General features: G+C 44.3%; 22 non-coding genes across 22 annotated transcripts; 5 read left to right on the top strand and 17 right to left on the bottom strand.

The window, feature by feature from the left end:
* Window positions 1-257: 257 nt before the first annotated feature.
* Window positions 258-329, bottom strand: Trnad-guc (transfer RNA aspartic acid (anticodon GUC)). The gene has a single exon. It is a non-coding gene; the product is annotated as a tRNA-Asp (tRNA).
* Window positions 330-769: 440 nt separating this feature from the next.
* Trnat-agu (transfer RNA threonine (anticodon AGU)) lies at window positions 770-843 on the top strand. The gene has a single exon. It is a non-coding gene; the product is annotated as a tRNA-Thr (tRNA).
* A 201-nt stretch (window positions 844-1,044) lies between these two features.
* On the bottom strand, window positions 1,045-1,117 carry Trnaa-ugc (transfer RNA alanine (anticodon UGC)). Its single transcript has one exon. It is a non-coding gene; the product is annotated as a tRNA-Ala (tRNA).
* A 608-nt stretch (window positions 1,118-1,725) lies between these two features.
* On the bottom strand, window positions 1,726-1,798 carry Trnai-gau (transfer RNA isoleucine (anticodon GAU)). The gene has a single exon. It is a non-coding gene; the product is annotated as a tRNA-Ile (tRNA).
* An 830-nt stretch (window positions 1,799-2,628) lies between these two features.
* Window positions 2,629-2,700, bottom strand: Trnad-guc (transfer RNA aspartic acid (anticodon GUC)). Its single transcript has one exon. It is a non-coding gene; the product is annotated as a tRNA-Asp (tRNA).
* A 440-nt stretch (window positions 2,701-3,140) lies between these two features.
* Trnat-agu (transfer RNA threonine (anticodon AGU)) lies at window positions 3,141-3,214 on the top strand. Its single transcript has one exon. It is a non-coding gene; the product is annotated as a tRNA-Thr (tRNA).
* A 201-nt stretch (window positions 3,215-3,415) lies between these two features.
* On the bottom strand, window positions 3,416-3,488 carry Trnaa-ugc (transfer RNA alanine (anticodon UGC)). The gene has a single exon. It is a non-coding gene; the product is annotated as a tRNA-Ala (tRNA).
* Window positions 3,489-4,095: 607 nt separating this feature from the next.
* On the bottom strand, window positions 4,096-4,168 carry Trnai-gau (transfer RNA isoleucine (anticodon GAU)). The gene has a single exon. It is a non-coding gene; the product is annotated as a tRNA-Ile (tRNA).
* An 830-nt stretch (window positions 4,169-4,998) lies between these two features.
* On the bottom strand, window positions 4,999-5,070 carry Trnad-guc (transfer RNA aspartic acid (anticodon GUC)). Its single transcript has one exon. It is a non-coding gene; the product is annotated as a tRNA-Asp (tRNA).
* Window positions 5,071-5,842: 772 nt separating this feature from the next.
* Window positions 5,843-5,914, bottom strand: Trnad-guc (transfer RNA aspartic acid (anticodon GUC)). The gene has a single exon. It is a non-coding gene; the product is annotated as a tRNA-Asp (tRNA).
* A 440-nt stretch (window positions 5,915-6,354) lies between these two features.
* On the top strand, window positions 6,355-6,428 carry Trnat-agu (transfer RNA threonine (anticodon AGU)). Its single transcript has one exon. It is a non-coding gene; the product is annotated as a tRNA-Thr (tRNA).
* A 201-nt stretch (window positions 6,429-6,629) lies between these two features.
* Trnaa-ugc (transfer RNA alanine (anticodon UGC)) lies at window positions 6,630-6,702 on the bottom strand. Its single transcript has one exon. It is a non-coding gene; the product is annotated as a tRNA-Ala (tRNA).
* A 608-nt stretch (window positions 6,703-7,310) lies between these two features.
* Trnai-gau (transfer RNA isoleucine (anticodon GAU)) lies at window positions 7,311-7,383 on the bottom strand. Its single transcript has one exon. It is a non-coding gene; the product is annotated as a tRNA-Ile (tRNA).
* Window positions 7,384-8,213: 830 nt separating this feature from the next.
* On the bottom strand, window positions 8,214-8,285 carry Trnad-guc (transfer RNA aspartic acid (anticodon GUC)). The gene has a single exon. It is a non-coding gene; the product is annotated as a tRNA-Asp (tRNA).
* A 440-nt stretch (window positions 8,286-8,725) lies between these two features.
* Trnat-agu (transfer RNA threonine (anticodon AGU)) lies at window positions 8,726-8,799 on the top strand. The gene has a single exon. It is a non-coding gene; the product is annotated as a tRNA-Thr (tRNA).
* Window positions 8,800-9,000: 201 nt separating this feature from the next.
* Window positions 9,001-9,073, bottom strand: Trnaa-ugc (transfer RNA alanine (anticodon UGC)). The gene has a single exon. It is a non-coding gene; the product is annotated as a tRNA-Ala (tRNA).
* Window positions 9,074-9,271: 198 nt separating this feature from the next.
* Trnai-gau (transfer RNA isoleucine (anticodon GAU)) lies at window positions 9,272-9,344 on the bottom strand. Its single transcript has one exon. It is a non-coding gene; the product is annotated as a tRNA-Ile (tRNA).
* Window positions 9,345-10,174: 830 nt separating this feature from the next.
* Trnad-guc (transfer RNA aspartic acid (anticodon GUC)) lies at window positions 10,175-10,246 on the bottom strand. Its single transcript has one exon. It is a non-coding gene; the product is annotated as a tRNA-Asp (tRNA).
* A 772-nt stretch (window positions 10,247-11,018) lies between these two features.
* Window positions 11,019-11,090, bottom strand: Trnad-guc (transfer RNA aspartic acid (anticodon GUC)). Its single transcript has one exon. It is a non-coding gene; the product is annotated as a tRNA-Asp (tRNA).
* A 440-nt stretch (window positions 11,091-11,530) lies between these two features.
* Window positions 11,531-11,604, top strand: Trnat-agu (transfer RNA threonine (anticodon AGU)). The gene has a single exon. It is a non-coding gene; the product is annotated as a tRNA-Thr (tRNA).
* A 201-nt stretch (window positions 11,605-11,805) lies between these two features.
* Window positions 11,806-11,878, bottom strand: Trnaa-ugc (transfer RNA alanine (anticodon UGC)). The gene has a single exon. It is a non-coding gene; the product is annotated as a tRNA-Ala (tRNA).
* A 608-nt stretch (window positions 11,879-12,486) lies between these two features.
* On the bottom strand, window positions 12,487-12,559 carry Trnai-gau (transfer RNA isoleucine (anticodon GAU)). The gene has a single exon. It is a non-coding gene; the product is annotated as a tRNA-Ile (tRNA).
* Between the last annotated feature and the right edge of the window lie 265 nt (window positions 12,560-12,824).

Below are 12,824 nucleotides of genomic sequence, written 5' to 3'. Positions count from 1 at the left end.
TGTTTCCAGACTGTATGAATGTCTTGAATCTACACAAACTCTAACAAGGAGTCTTAATGAAGAGAATTAGCTAATGAATGGAAATTTCAGGAGAACATGAGGTTAAGGCGTTGATTTATACTGTGTCATCATATCAATGTCTCCTACGTTTTATGACCGGAGCCAGGACGAACGCATACATTTCGAAGAGTTGACTTGAGAGAAGGTGATACACGAAAAGCACAGGCTAGCCACACGAACACAAAAACGACACCCATCTCCCCGGCGGGGAATTGAACCCCGGTCTCCCGCGTGACAGGCGGGGATACTCTCCACTATACTACCGAGGACACCAGGATAGGGAAGTTCATCTTTAAAAGAGTTAGCGATGTCCTTAAACCAATTTCGAGCCTCCAATACTACATTTGTTATATTTGACGCTGTCGACGGGAATGAGTGAAACTAGCGGCTACTCAGAGACACACGGGCAGACAACCCTTGTTTCAACACGATAGTAATCAAAGCTATGTCGCTTGTGGGGGTTGTTGCACTAACTCAACTAAGCCTGAACTAACAGCTTAAGGTAAAAGCCACAAGCTGCTTATGTTCCAGGCCGACGGTTTTCCAGAGGATTGTTCTGTTCGTGTCCTCATCCTTATCTCCTGTGCTGTCTTTTCAACTGTTCACACAGTGAAATGCTGGACTCGTGACCTTTTTGCATGACATACTTCCACGACGTAGTAGCAGCACCCGTGTCACGACTGCATTTTCTAGCAGTCAATCTACGCTTGGCGCCGTAGCTCAGGTGGTTAGAGCACCTGTCTAGTAAACAGGAGGTCATGGGTTCAAATCCCATCGGTGCCTTGAGGTCAGTGTATCTTATATTGCCATGGATTGGTTGCACTGTCTTGCAGTTGAGTAACACCATCTCTTTGGAGTGGTGTCTCTCCTTGAGGGTTGTCGAGTTTTTGAAAAACCGGTCATTCCTTGGTCTTCAATTGACGACTGTTGTAACAGATTTTTGGTGTTTGAGGTTTCTCAGTTGACTTCAGGATGGTGCAAAAGTGGAGGATCCGGGTATTGATCCCGGTACCTCCCGCATGCAAAGCGGGCGCTCTACCACTTGAGCTAATCCCCCATACCAGTAAGTCGATTTCTATAGGGCTCACTAATATCCCTTTAATGAAGAGAGGGAACATTGGTCAACTCTAAGTTGCTTTCAATGTAAAAAAAGGTTGAATTAAAGAGACAAACAATCTACAACCATCTGTACCGAAATTAGAGTCGGCCGCTTTCTGGAGATCTCTTGTGCTTGCCAATGGTATCACTGAAAGTCAAAGTTTCATCAATATTGATCGCGGATTTAACAAATGCTATCAAAGCTGAGGAAAAAGCGCACCAGCCTCTCGTCACCATGGAGATAAAGGCTTCTTGTGGAATGCGGGTCTAGCATGTAAAATTTTTGGCCTCTACGGATTGCCATAACCAGAAACTGCAGCTGACCGCAACTCTGTTAAGCACTGAAGATTACTTTGGTGAACACAACAGCTTCGCCGAAATGCCAGCTAAACGTTTTGGATAAAGCAAAACAAGAAAGGGTCTATGCTGGACTTAATACGTAGACTTTTTCACTTCCTAGGCAAACATAACGCCACTAGACCGACAGGTCGAGAAGGAAATCTCCTTGGTAAAGTAGGCAGCTAATTAAAGACCACAGTAGCTCAGAGAAAAACACGGAGGAAGCCTTGGTCCATGTGAGGCTCGAACTCACGACCTTGGCGTTATCAGCACCACGCTCTGCCGACTGAGCTAACGGACCAGGTTACTCAGTACACCACCAAACGCCCCAAAAAACAGAACATTCTTTCTTGTGTGGATCTGGGCTTCGCCTGCACTCGAAAGAAACTCTCTCAACATTTGTTTGATTGATGCTATTTCTGGTGTGAGTGATGAGGAGTTTGCACTTGCAAGATGCTGGGAAAAAAACAGGAATCTTGGTCAAACACGTTATCGTAAGGTCTGTTGTTACCATAATTCGCAATTATTCAGAGAAGTGGTGGTAAATATCTACCAGTTTCACCGACACTAAGAAGAATGATTATTTTACTATGTACCACACAAGGTGATTTAAGGATAAAACTAACTCCTCGCTCACCGAAGTAGAACAGGAAGCCGGTTTTTTCTTTTTCGTTTGATCTGAGGTAAATAGACCAGTTTAAAAATACCATAATACTCTTTGTTTGCTGTGCAAAATTTTGCATAAGCATTGTTTTTATTTCCTCATGGTACCATCGTAAGTCCCAAGAGAAACATGCCATTCACCTCCGAGCTAGCCAATGAGAGTGTACGGAAAGCACCATTCACTTGTGTGGTATGCACTATTGTTCTCTCCTGTTTCCAGACTGTATGAATGTCTTGAATCTACACAAACTCTAACAAGGAGTCTTAATGAAGAGAATTAGCTAATGAATGGAAATTTCAGGAGAACATGAGGTTAAGGCGTTGATTTATACTGTGTCATCATATCAATGTCTCCTACGTTTTATGACCGGAGCCAGGACGAACGCATACATTTCGAAGAGTTGACTTGAGAGAAGGTGATACACGAAAAGCACAGGCTAGCCACACGAACACAAAAACGACACCCATCTCCCCGGCGGGGAATTGAACCCCGGTCTCCCGCGTGACAGGCGGGGATACTCTCCACTATACTACCGAGGACACCAGGATAGGGAAGTTCATCTTTAAAAGAGTTAGCGATGTCCTTAAACCAATTTCGAGCCTCCAATACTACATTTGTTATATTTGACGCTGTCGACGGGAATGAGTGAAACTAGCGGCTACTCAGAGACACACGGGCAGACAACCCTTGTTTCAACACGATAGTAATCAAAGCTATGTCGCTTGTGGGGGTTGTTGCACTAACTCAACTAAGCCTGAACTAACAGCTTAAGCTAGAAGCCACAAGCTGCTTATGTTCCAGGCCGACGGTTTTCCAGAGGATTGTTCTGTTCGTGTCCTCATCCTTATCTCCTGTGCTGTCTTTTCAACTGTTCACACAGTGAAATGCTGGACTCGTGACCTTTTTGCATGACATACTTCCACGACGTAGTGGCAGCACCCGTGTCACGACTGCATTTTCTAGCAGTCAATCTACGCTTGGCGCCGTAGCTCAGGTGGTTAGAGCACCTGTCTAGTAAACAGGAGGTCATGGGTTCAAATCCCATCGGTGCCTTGAGGTCAGTGTATCTTATATTGCCATGGATTGGTTGCACTGTCTTGCAGTTGAGTAACACCATCTCTTTGGAGTGGTGTCTCTCCTTGAGGGTTGTCGAGTTTTTGAAAAACCGGTCATTCCTTGGTCTTCAATTGACGACTGTTGTAACAGATTTTTGGTGTTTGAGGTTTCTCAGTTGACTTCAGGATGGTGCAAAAGTGGAGGATCCGGGTATTGATCCCGGTACCTCCCGCATGCAAAGCGGGCGCTCTACCACTTGAGCTAATCCCCCATACCAGTAAGTCGATTTCTATAGGGCTCACTAATATCCCTTTAATGAAGAGAGGGAACATTGGTCAACTCTAAGTTGCTTTCAATGTAAAAAAAGGTTGAATTAAAGAGACAAACAATCTACAACCATCTGTACCGAAATTAGAGTCGGCCGCTTTCTGGAGATCTCTTGTGCTTGCCAATGGTATCACTGAAAGTCAAAGTTTCATCAATATTGATCGCGGATTTAACAAATGCTATCAAAGCTGAGGAAAAAGCGCACCAGCCTCTCGTCACCATGGAGATAAAGGCTTCTTGTGGAATGCGGGTCTAGCATGTAAAATTTTGGCCTCTACGGATTGCCATAACCAGAAACTGCAGCTGACCGCAACTCTGTTAAGCACTGAAGATTACTTTGGTGAACACAACAGCTTCGCCGAAATGCCAGCTAAACGTTTTGGATAAAGCAAAACAAGAAAGGGTCTATGCTGGACTTAATACGTAGACTTTTTCACTTCCTAGGCAAACATAACGCCACTAGACCGACAGGTCGAGAAGGAAATCTCCTTGGTAAAGTAGGCAGCTAATTAAAGACCACAGTAGCTCAGAGAAAAACACGGAGGAAGCCTTGGTCCATGTGAGGCTCGAACTCACGACCTTGGCGTTATCAGCACCACGCTCTGCCGACTGAGCTAACGGACCAGGTTACTCAGTACACCACCAAACGCCCCAAAAAACAGAACATTCTTTCTTGTGTGGATCTGGGCTTCGCCTGCACTCGAAAGAAACTCTCTCAACATTTGTTTGATTGATGCTATTTCTGGTGTGAGTGATGAGGAGTTTGCACTTGCAAGATGCTGGGAAAAAAACAGGAATCTTGGTCAAACACGTTATCGTAAGGTCTGTTGTTACCATAATTCGCAATTATTCAGAGAAGTGGTGGTAAATATCTACCAGTTTCACCGACACTAAGAAGAATGATTATTTTACTATGTACCACACAAGGTGATTTAAGGATAAAACTAACTCCTCGCTCACCGAAGTAGAACAGGAAGCCGGTTTTTTCTTTTTCGTTTGATCTGAGGTAAATAGACCAGTTTAAAAATACCATAATACTCTTTGTTTGCTGTGCAAAATTTTGCATAAGCATTGTTTTTATTTCCTCATGGTACCATCGTAAGTCCCAAGAGAAACATGCCATTCACCTCCGAGCTAGCCAATGAGAGTGTACGGAAAGCACCATTCACTTGTGTGGTATGTACTATTGTTCTCTCCTGTTTCCAGACTGTATGAATGTCTTGAATCTACACAAACTCTAACAAGGAGTCTTAATGAAGAGAATTAGCTAATGAATGGAAATTTCAGGAGAACATGAGGTTAAGGCGTTGATTTATACTGTGTCATCATATCAATGTCTCCTACGTTTTATGACCGGAGCCAGGACGAACGCATACATTTCGAAGAGTTGACTTGAGAGAAGGTGATACACGAAAAGCACAGGCTAGCCACACGAACACAAAAACGACACCCATCTCCCCGGCGGGGAATTGAACCCCGGTCTCCCGCGTGACAGGCGGGGATACTCTCCACTATACTACCGAGGACACCAGGATAGGGAAGTTCATCTTTAAAAGAGTTAGCGATGTCCTTAAACCAATTTCGAGCCTCCAATACTACATTTGTTATATTTGACGCTGTCGACGGGAATGAGTGAAACTAGCGGCTACTCAGAGACACACGGGCAGACAACCCTTGTTTCAACACGATAGTAATCAAAGCTATGTCGCTTGTGGGGGTTGTTGCACTAACTCAACTAAGCCTGAACTAACAGCTTAAGCTAGAAGCCACAAGCTGCTTAGGATAAAACTAACTCCTCGCTCACCGAAGTAGAACAGGAAGCCGGTTTTTTCTTTTTCGTTTGATCTGAGGTAAATAGACCAGTTTAAAAATACCATAATACTCTTTGTTTGCTGTGCAAAATTTTGCATAAGCATTGTTTTTATTTCCTCATGGTACCATCGTAAGTCCCAAGAGAAACATGCCATTCACCTCCGAGCTAGCCAATGAGAGTGTACGGAAAGCACCATTCACTTGTGTGGTATGTACTATTGTTCTCTCCTGTTTCCAGACTGTATGAATGTCTTGAATCTACACAAACTCTAACAAGGAGTCTTAATGAAGAGAATTAGCTAATGAATGGAAATTTCAGGAGAACATGAGGTTAAGGCGTTGATTTATACTGTGTCATCATATCAATGTCTCCTACGTTTTATGACCGGAGCCAGGACGAACGCATACATTTCGAAGAGTTGACTTGAGAGAAGGTGATACACGAAAAGCACAGGCTAGCCACACGAACACAAAAACGACACCCATCTCCCCGGCGGGGAATTGAACCCCGGTCTCCCGCGTGACAGGCGGGGATACTCTCCACTATACTACCGAGGACACCAGGATAGGGAAGTTCATCTTTAAAAGAGTTAGCGATGTCCTTAAACCAATTTCGAGCCTCCAATACTACATTTGTTATATTTGACGCTGTCGACGGGAATGAGTGAAACTAGCGGCTACTCAGAGACACACGGGCAGACAACCCTTGTTTCAACACGATAGTAATCAAAGCTATGTCGCTTGTGGGGGTTGTTGCACTAACTCAACTAAGCCTGAACTAACAGCTTAAGCTAGAAGCCACAAGCTGCTTATGTTCCAGGCCGACGGTTTTCCAGAGGATTGTTCTGTTCGTGTCCTCATCCTTATCTCCTGTGCTGTCTTTTCAACTGTTCACACAGTGAAATGCTGGACTCGTGACCTTTTTGCATGACATACTTCCACGACGTAGTAGCAGCAGCCGTGTCACGACTGCATTTTCTAGCAGTCAATCTACGCTTGGCGCCGTAGCTCAGGTGGTTAGAGCACCTGTCTAGTAAACAGGAGGTCATGGGTTCAAATCCCATCGGTGCCTTGAGGTCAGTGTATCTTATATTGCCATGGATTGGTTGCACTGTCTTGCAGTTGAGTAACACCATCTCTTTGGAGTGGTGTCTCTCCTTGAGGGTTGTCGAGTTTTTGAAAAACCGGTCATTCCTTGGTCTTCAATTGAGGACTGTTGTAACAGATTTTTGGTGTTTGAGGTTTCTCAGTTGACTTCAGGATGGTGCAAAAGTGGAGGATCCGGGTATTGATCCCGGTACCTCCCGCATGCAAAGCGGGCGCTCTACCACTTGAGCTAATCCCCCATACCAGTAAGTCGATTTCTATAGGGCTCACTAATATCCCTTTAATGAAGAGAGGGAACATTGGTCAACTCTAAGTTGCTTTCAATGTAAAAAAAGGTTGAATTAAAGAGACAAACAATCTACAACCATCTGTACCGAAATTAGAGTCGGCCGCTTTCTGGAGATCTCTTGTGCTTGCCAATGGTATCACTGAAAGTCAAAGTTTCATCAATATTGATCGGGGATTTAACAAATGCTATCAAAGCTGAGGAAAAAGCGCACCAGCCTCTCGTCACCATGGAGATAAAGGCTTCTTGTGGAATGCGGGTCTAACATGTAAAATTTTTGGCCTCTACGGATTGCCATAACCAGAAACTGCAGCTGACCGCAACTCTGTTAAGCACTGAAGATTACTTTGGTGAACACAACAGCTTCGCCGAAATGCCAGCTAAACGTTTTGGATAAAGCAAAACAAGAAAGGGTCTATGCTGGACTTAATACGTAGACTTTTTCACTTCCTAGGCAAACATAACGCCACTAGACCGACAGGTCGAGAAGGAAATCTCCTTGGTAAAGTAGGCAGCTAATTAAAGACCACAGTAGCTCAGAGAAAAACACGGAGGAAGCCTTGGTCCATGTGAGGCTCGAACTCACGACCTTGGCGTTATCAGCACCACGCTCTGCCGACTGAGCTAACGGACCAGGTTACTCAGTACACCACCAAACGCCCCAAAAAACAGAACATTCTTTCTTGTGTGGATCTGGGCTTCGCCTGCACTCGAAAGAAACTCTCTCAACATTTGTTTGATTGATGCTATTTCTGGTGTGAGTGATGAGGAGTTTGCACTTGCAAGATGCTGGGAAAAAAACAGGAATCTTGGTCAAACACGTTATCGTAAGGTCTGTTGTTACCATAATTCGCAATTATTCAGAGAAGTGGTGGTAAATATCTACCAGTTTCACCGACACTAAGAAGAATGATTATTTTACTATGTACCACACAAGGTGATTTAAGGATAAAACTAACTCCTCGCTCACCGAAGTAGAACAGGAAGCCGGTTTTTTCTTTTTCGTTTGATCTGAGGTAAATAGACCAGTTTAAAAATACCATAATACTCTTTGTTTGCTGTGCAAAATTTTGCATAAGCATTGTTTTTATTTCCTCATGGTACCATCGTAAGTCCCAAGAGAAACATGCCATTCACCTCCGAGCTAGCCAATGAGAGTGTACGGAAAGCACCATTCACTTGTGTGGTATGCACTATTGTTCTCTCCTGTTTCCAGACTGTATGAATGTCTTGAATCTACACAAACTCTAACAAGGAGTCTTAATGAAGAGAATTAGCTAATGAATGGAAATTTCAGGAGAACATGAGGTTAAGGCGTTGATTTATACTGTGTCATCATATCAATGTCTCCTACGTTTTATGACCGGAGCCAGGACGAACGCATACATTTCGAAGAGTTGACTTGAGAGAAGGTGATACACGAAAAGCACAGGCTAGCCACACGAACACAAAAACGACACCCATCTCCCCGGCGGGGAATTGAACCCCGGTCTCCCGCGTGACAGGCGGGGATACTCTCCACTATACTACCGAGGACACCAGGATAGGGAAGTTCATCTTTAAAAGAGTTAGCGATGTCCTTAAACCAATTTCGAGCCTCCAATACTACATTTGTTATATTTGACGCTGTCGACGGGAATGAGTGAAACTAGCGGCTACTCAGAGACACACGGGCAGACAACCCTTGTTTCAACACGATAGTAATCAAAGCTATGTCGCTTGTGGGGGTTGTTGCACTAACTCAACTAAGCCTGAACTAACAGCTTAAGCTAGAAGCCACAAGCTGCTTATGTTCCAGGCCGACGGTTTTCCAGAGGATTGTTCTGTTCGTGTCCTCATCCTTATCTCCTGTGCTGTCTTTTCAACTGTTCACACAGTGAAATGCTGGACTCGTGACCTTTTTGCATGACATACTTCCACGACGTAGTAGCAGCAGCCGTGTCACGACTGCATTTTCTAGCAGTCAATCTACGCTTGGCGCCGTAGCTCAGGTGGTTAGAGCACCTGTCTAGTAAACAGGAGGTCATGGGTTCAAATCCCATCGGTGCCTTGAGGTCAGTGTATCTTATATTGCCATGGATTGGTTGCACTGTCTTGCAGTTGAGTAACACCATCTCTTTGGAGTGGTGTCTCTCCTTGAGGGTTGTCGAGGTTTTGAAAAACCGGTCATTCCTTGGTCTTCAATTGACGACTGTTGTAACAGATTTTTGGTGTTTGAGGTTTCTCAGTTGACTTCAGGATGGTGCAAAAGTGGAGGATCCGGGTATTGATCCCGGTACCTCCCGCATGCAAAGCGGGCGCTCTACCACTTGAGCTAATCCCCCATACCAGTAAGTCGATTTCTATAGGGCTCACTAATATCCCTTTAATGAAGAGAGGGAACATTGGTCAACTCTAAGTTGCTTTCAATGTAAAAAAAGGTTGAATTAAAGAGACAAACAATCTACAACCATCTGTACCGAAATTAGAGTCGGCCGCTTTCTGGGCTTTCTGTAGCTCAGAGAAAAACACGGAGGAAGCCTTGGTCCATGTGAGGCTCGAACTCACGACCTTGGCGTTATCAGCACCACGCTCTGCCGACTGAGCTAACGGACCAGGTTACTCAGTACACCACCAAACGCCCCAAAAAACAGAACATTCTTTCTTGTGTGGATCTGGGCTTCGCCTGCACTCGAAAGAAACTCTCTCAACATTTGTTTGATTGATGCTATTTCTGGTGTGAGTGATGAGGAGTTTGCACTTGCAAGATGCTGGGAAAAAAACAGGAATCTTGGTCAAACACGTTATCGTAAGGTCTGTTGTTACCATAATTCGCAATTATTCAGAGAAGTGGTGGTAAATATCTACCAGTTTCACCGACACTAAGAAGAATGATTATTTTACTATGTACCACACAAGGTGATTTAAGGATAAAACTAACTCCTCGCTCACCGAAGTAGAACAGGAAGCCGGTTTTTTCTTTTTCGTTTGATCTGAGGTAAATAGACCAGTTTAAAAATACCATAATACTCTTTGTTTGCTGTGCAAAATTTTGCATAAGCATTGTTTTTATTTCCTCATGGTACCATCGTAAGTCCCAAGAGAAACATGCCATTCACCTCCGAGCTAGCCAATGAGAGTGTACGGAAAGCACCATTCACTTGTGTGGTATGTACTATTGTTCTCTCCTGTTTCCAGACTGTATGAATGTCTTGAATCTACACAAACTCTAACAAGGAGTCTTAATGAAGAGAATTAGCTAATGAATGGAAATTTCAGGAGAACATGAGGTTAAGGCGTTGATTTATACTGTGTCATCATATCAATGTCTCCTACGTTTTATGACCGGAGCCAGGACGAACGCATACATTTCGAAGAGTTGACTTGAGAGAAGGTGATACACGAAAAGCACAGGCTAGCCACACGAACACAAAAACGACACCCATCTCCCCGGCGGGGAATTGAACCCCGGTCTCCCGCGTGACAGGCGGGGATACTCTCCACTATACTACCGAGGACACCAGGATAGGGAAGTTCATCTTTAAAAGAGTTAGCGATGTCCTTAAACCAATTTCGAGCCTCCAATACTACATTTGTTATATTTGACGCTGTCGACGGGAATGAGTGAAACTAGCGGCTACTCAGAGACACACGGGCAGACAACCCTTGTTTCAACACGATAGTAATCAAAGCTATGTCGCTTGTGGGGGTTGTTGCACTAACTCAACTAAGCCTGAACTAACAGCTTAAGCTAGAAGCCACAAGCTGCTTAGGATAAAACTAACTCCTCGCTCACCGAAGTAGAACAGGAAGCCGGTTTTTTCTTTTTCGTTTGATCTGAGGTAAATAGACCAGTTTAAAAATACCATAATACTCTTTGTTTGCTGTGCAAAATTTTGCATAAGCATTGTTTTTATTTCCTCATGGTACCATCGTAAGTCCCAAGAGAAACATGCCATTCACCTCCGAGCTAGCCAATGAGAGTGTACGGAAAGCACCATTCACTTGTGTGGTATGTACTATTGTTCTCTCCTGTTTCCAGACTGTATGAATGTCTTGAATCTACACAAACTCTAACAAGGAGTCTTAATGAAGAGAATTAGCTAATGAATGGAAATTTCAGGAGAACATGAGGTTAAGGCGTTGATTTATACTGTGTCATCATATCAATGTCTCCTACGTTTTATGACCGGAGCCAGGACGAACGCATACATTTCGAAGAGTTGACTTGAGAGAAGGTGATACACGAAAAGCACAGGCTAGCCACACGAACACAAAAACGACACCCATCTCCCCGGCGGGGAATTGAACCCCGGTCTCCCGCGTGACAGGCGGGGATACTCTCCACTATACTACCGAGGACACCAGGATAGGGAAGTTCATCTTTAAAAGAGTTAGCGATGTCCTTAAACCAATTTCGAGCCTCCAATACTACATTTGTTATATTTGACGCTGTCGACGGGAATGAGTGAAACTAGCGGCTACTCAGAGACACACGGGCAGACAACCCTTGTTTCAACACGATAGTAATCAAAGCTATGTCGCTTGTGGGGGTTGTTGCACTAACTCAACTAAGCCTGAACTAACAGCTTAAGCTAGAAGCCACAAGCTGCTTATGTTCCAGGCCGACGGTTTTCCAGAGGATTGTTCTGTTCGTGTCCTCATCCTTATCTCCTGTGCTGTCTTTTCAACTGTTCACACAGTGAAATGCTGGACTCGTGACCTTTTTGCATGACATACTTCCACGACGTAGTAGCAGCAGCCGTGTCACGACTGCATTTTCTAGCAGTCAATCTACGCTTGGCGCCGTAGCTCAGGTGGTTAGAGCACCTGTCTAGTAAACAGGAGGTCATGGGTTCAAATCCCATCGGTGCCTTGAGGTCAGTGTATCTTATATTGCCATGGATTGGTTGCACTGTCTTGCAGTTGAGTAACACCATCTCTTTGGAGTGGTGTCTCTCCTTGAGGGTTGTCGAGTTTTTGAAAAACCGGTCATTCCTTGGTCTTCAATTGAGGACTGTTGTAACAGATTTTTGGTGTTTGAGGTTTCTCAGTTGACTTCAGGATGGTGCAAAAGTGGAGGATCCGGGTATTGATCCCGGTACCTCCCGCATGCAAAGCGGGCGCTCTACCACTTGAGCTAATCCCCCATACCAGTAAGTCGATTTCTATAGGGCTCACTAATATCCCTTTAATGAAGAGAGGGAACATTGGTCAACTCTAAGTTGCTTTCAATGTAAAAAAAGGTTGAATTAAAGAGACAAACAATCTACAACCATCTGTACCGAAATTAGAGTCGGCCGCTTTCTGGAGATCTCTTGTGCTTGCCAATGGTATCACTGAAAGTCAAAGTTTCATCAATATTGATCGGGGATTTAACAAATGCTATCAAAGCTGAGGAAAAAGCGCACCAGCCTCTCGTCACCATGGAGATAAAGGCTTCTTGTGGAATGCGGGTCTAACATGTAAAATTTTTGGCCTCTACGGATTGCCATAACCAGAAACTGCAGCTGACCGCAACTCTGTTAAGCACTGAAGATTACTTTGGTGAACACAACAGCTTCGCCGAAATGCCAGCTAAACGTTTTGGATAAAGCAAAACAAGAAAGGGTCTATGCTGGACTTAATACGTAGACTTTTTCACTTCCTAGGCAAACATAACGCCACTAGACCGACAGGTCGAGAAGGAAATCTCCTTGGTAAAGTAGGCAGCTAATTAAAGACCACAGTAGCTCAGAGAAAAACACGGAGGAAGCCTTGGTCCATGTGAGGCTCGAACTCACGACCTTGGCGTTATCAGCACCACGCTCTGCCGACTGAGCTAACGGACCAGGTTACTCAGTACACCACCAAACGCCCCAAAAAACAGAACATTCTTTCTTGTGTGGATCTGGGCTTCGCCTGCACTCGAAAGAAACTCTCTCAACATTTGTTTGATTGATGCTATTTCTGGTGTGAGTGATGAGGAGTTTGCACTTGCAAGATGCTGGGAAAAAAACAGGAATCTTGGTCAAACACGTTATCGTAAGGTCTGTTGTTACCATAATTCGCAATTATTCAGAGAAGTGGTGGTAAATATCTACCAGTTTCACCGAC

This window comes from Montipora capricornis, chromosome 9 (assembly GCF_036669925.1).
Source record: "Montipora capricornis isolate CH-2021 chromosome 9, ASM3666992v2, whole genome shotgun sequence".
Lineage (NCBI taxonomy): Eukaryota > Metazoa > Cnidaria > Anthozoa > Scleractinia > Acroporidae > Montipora > Montipora capricornis.
This window is presented reverse-complemented; position numbering and strand designations above follow the sequence as displayed.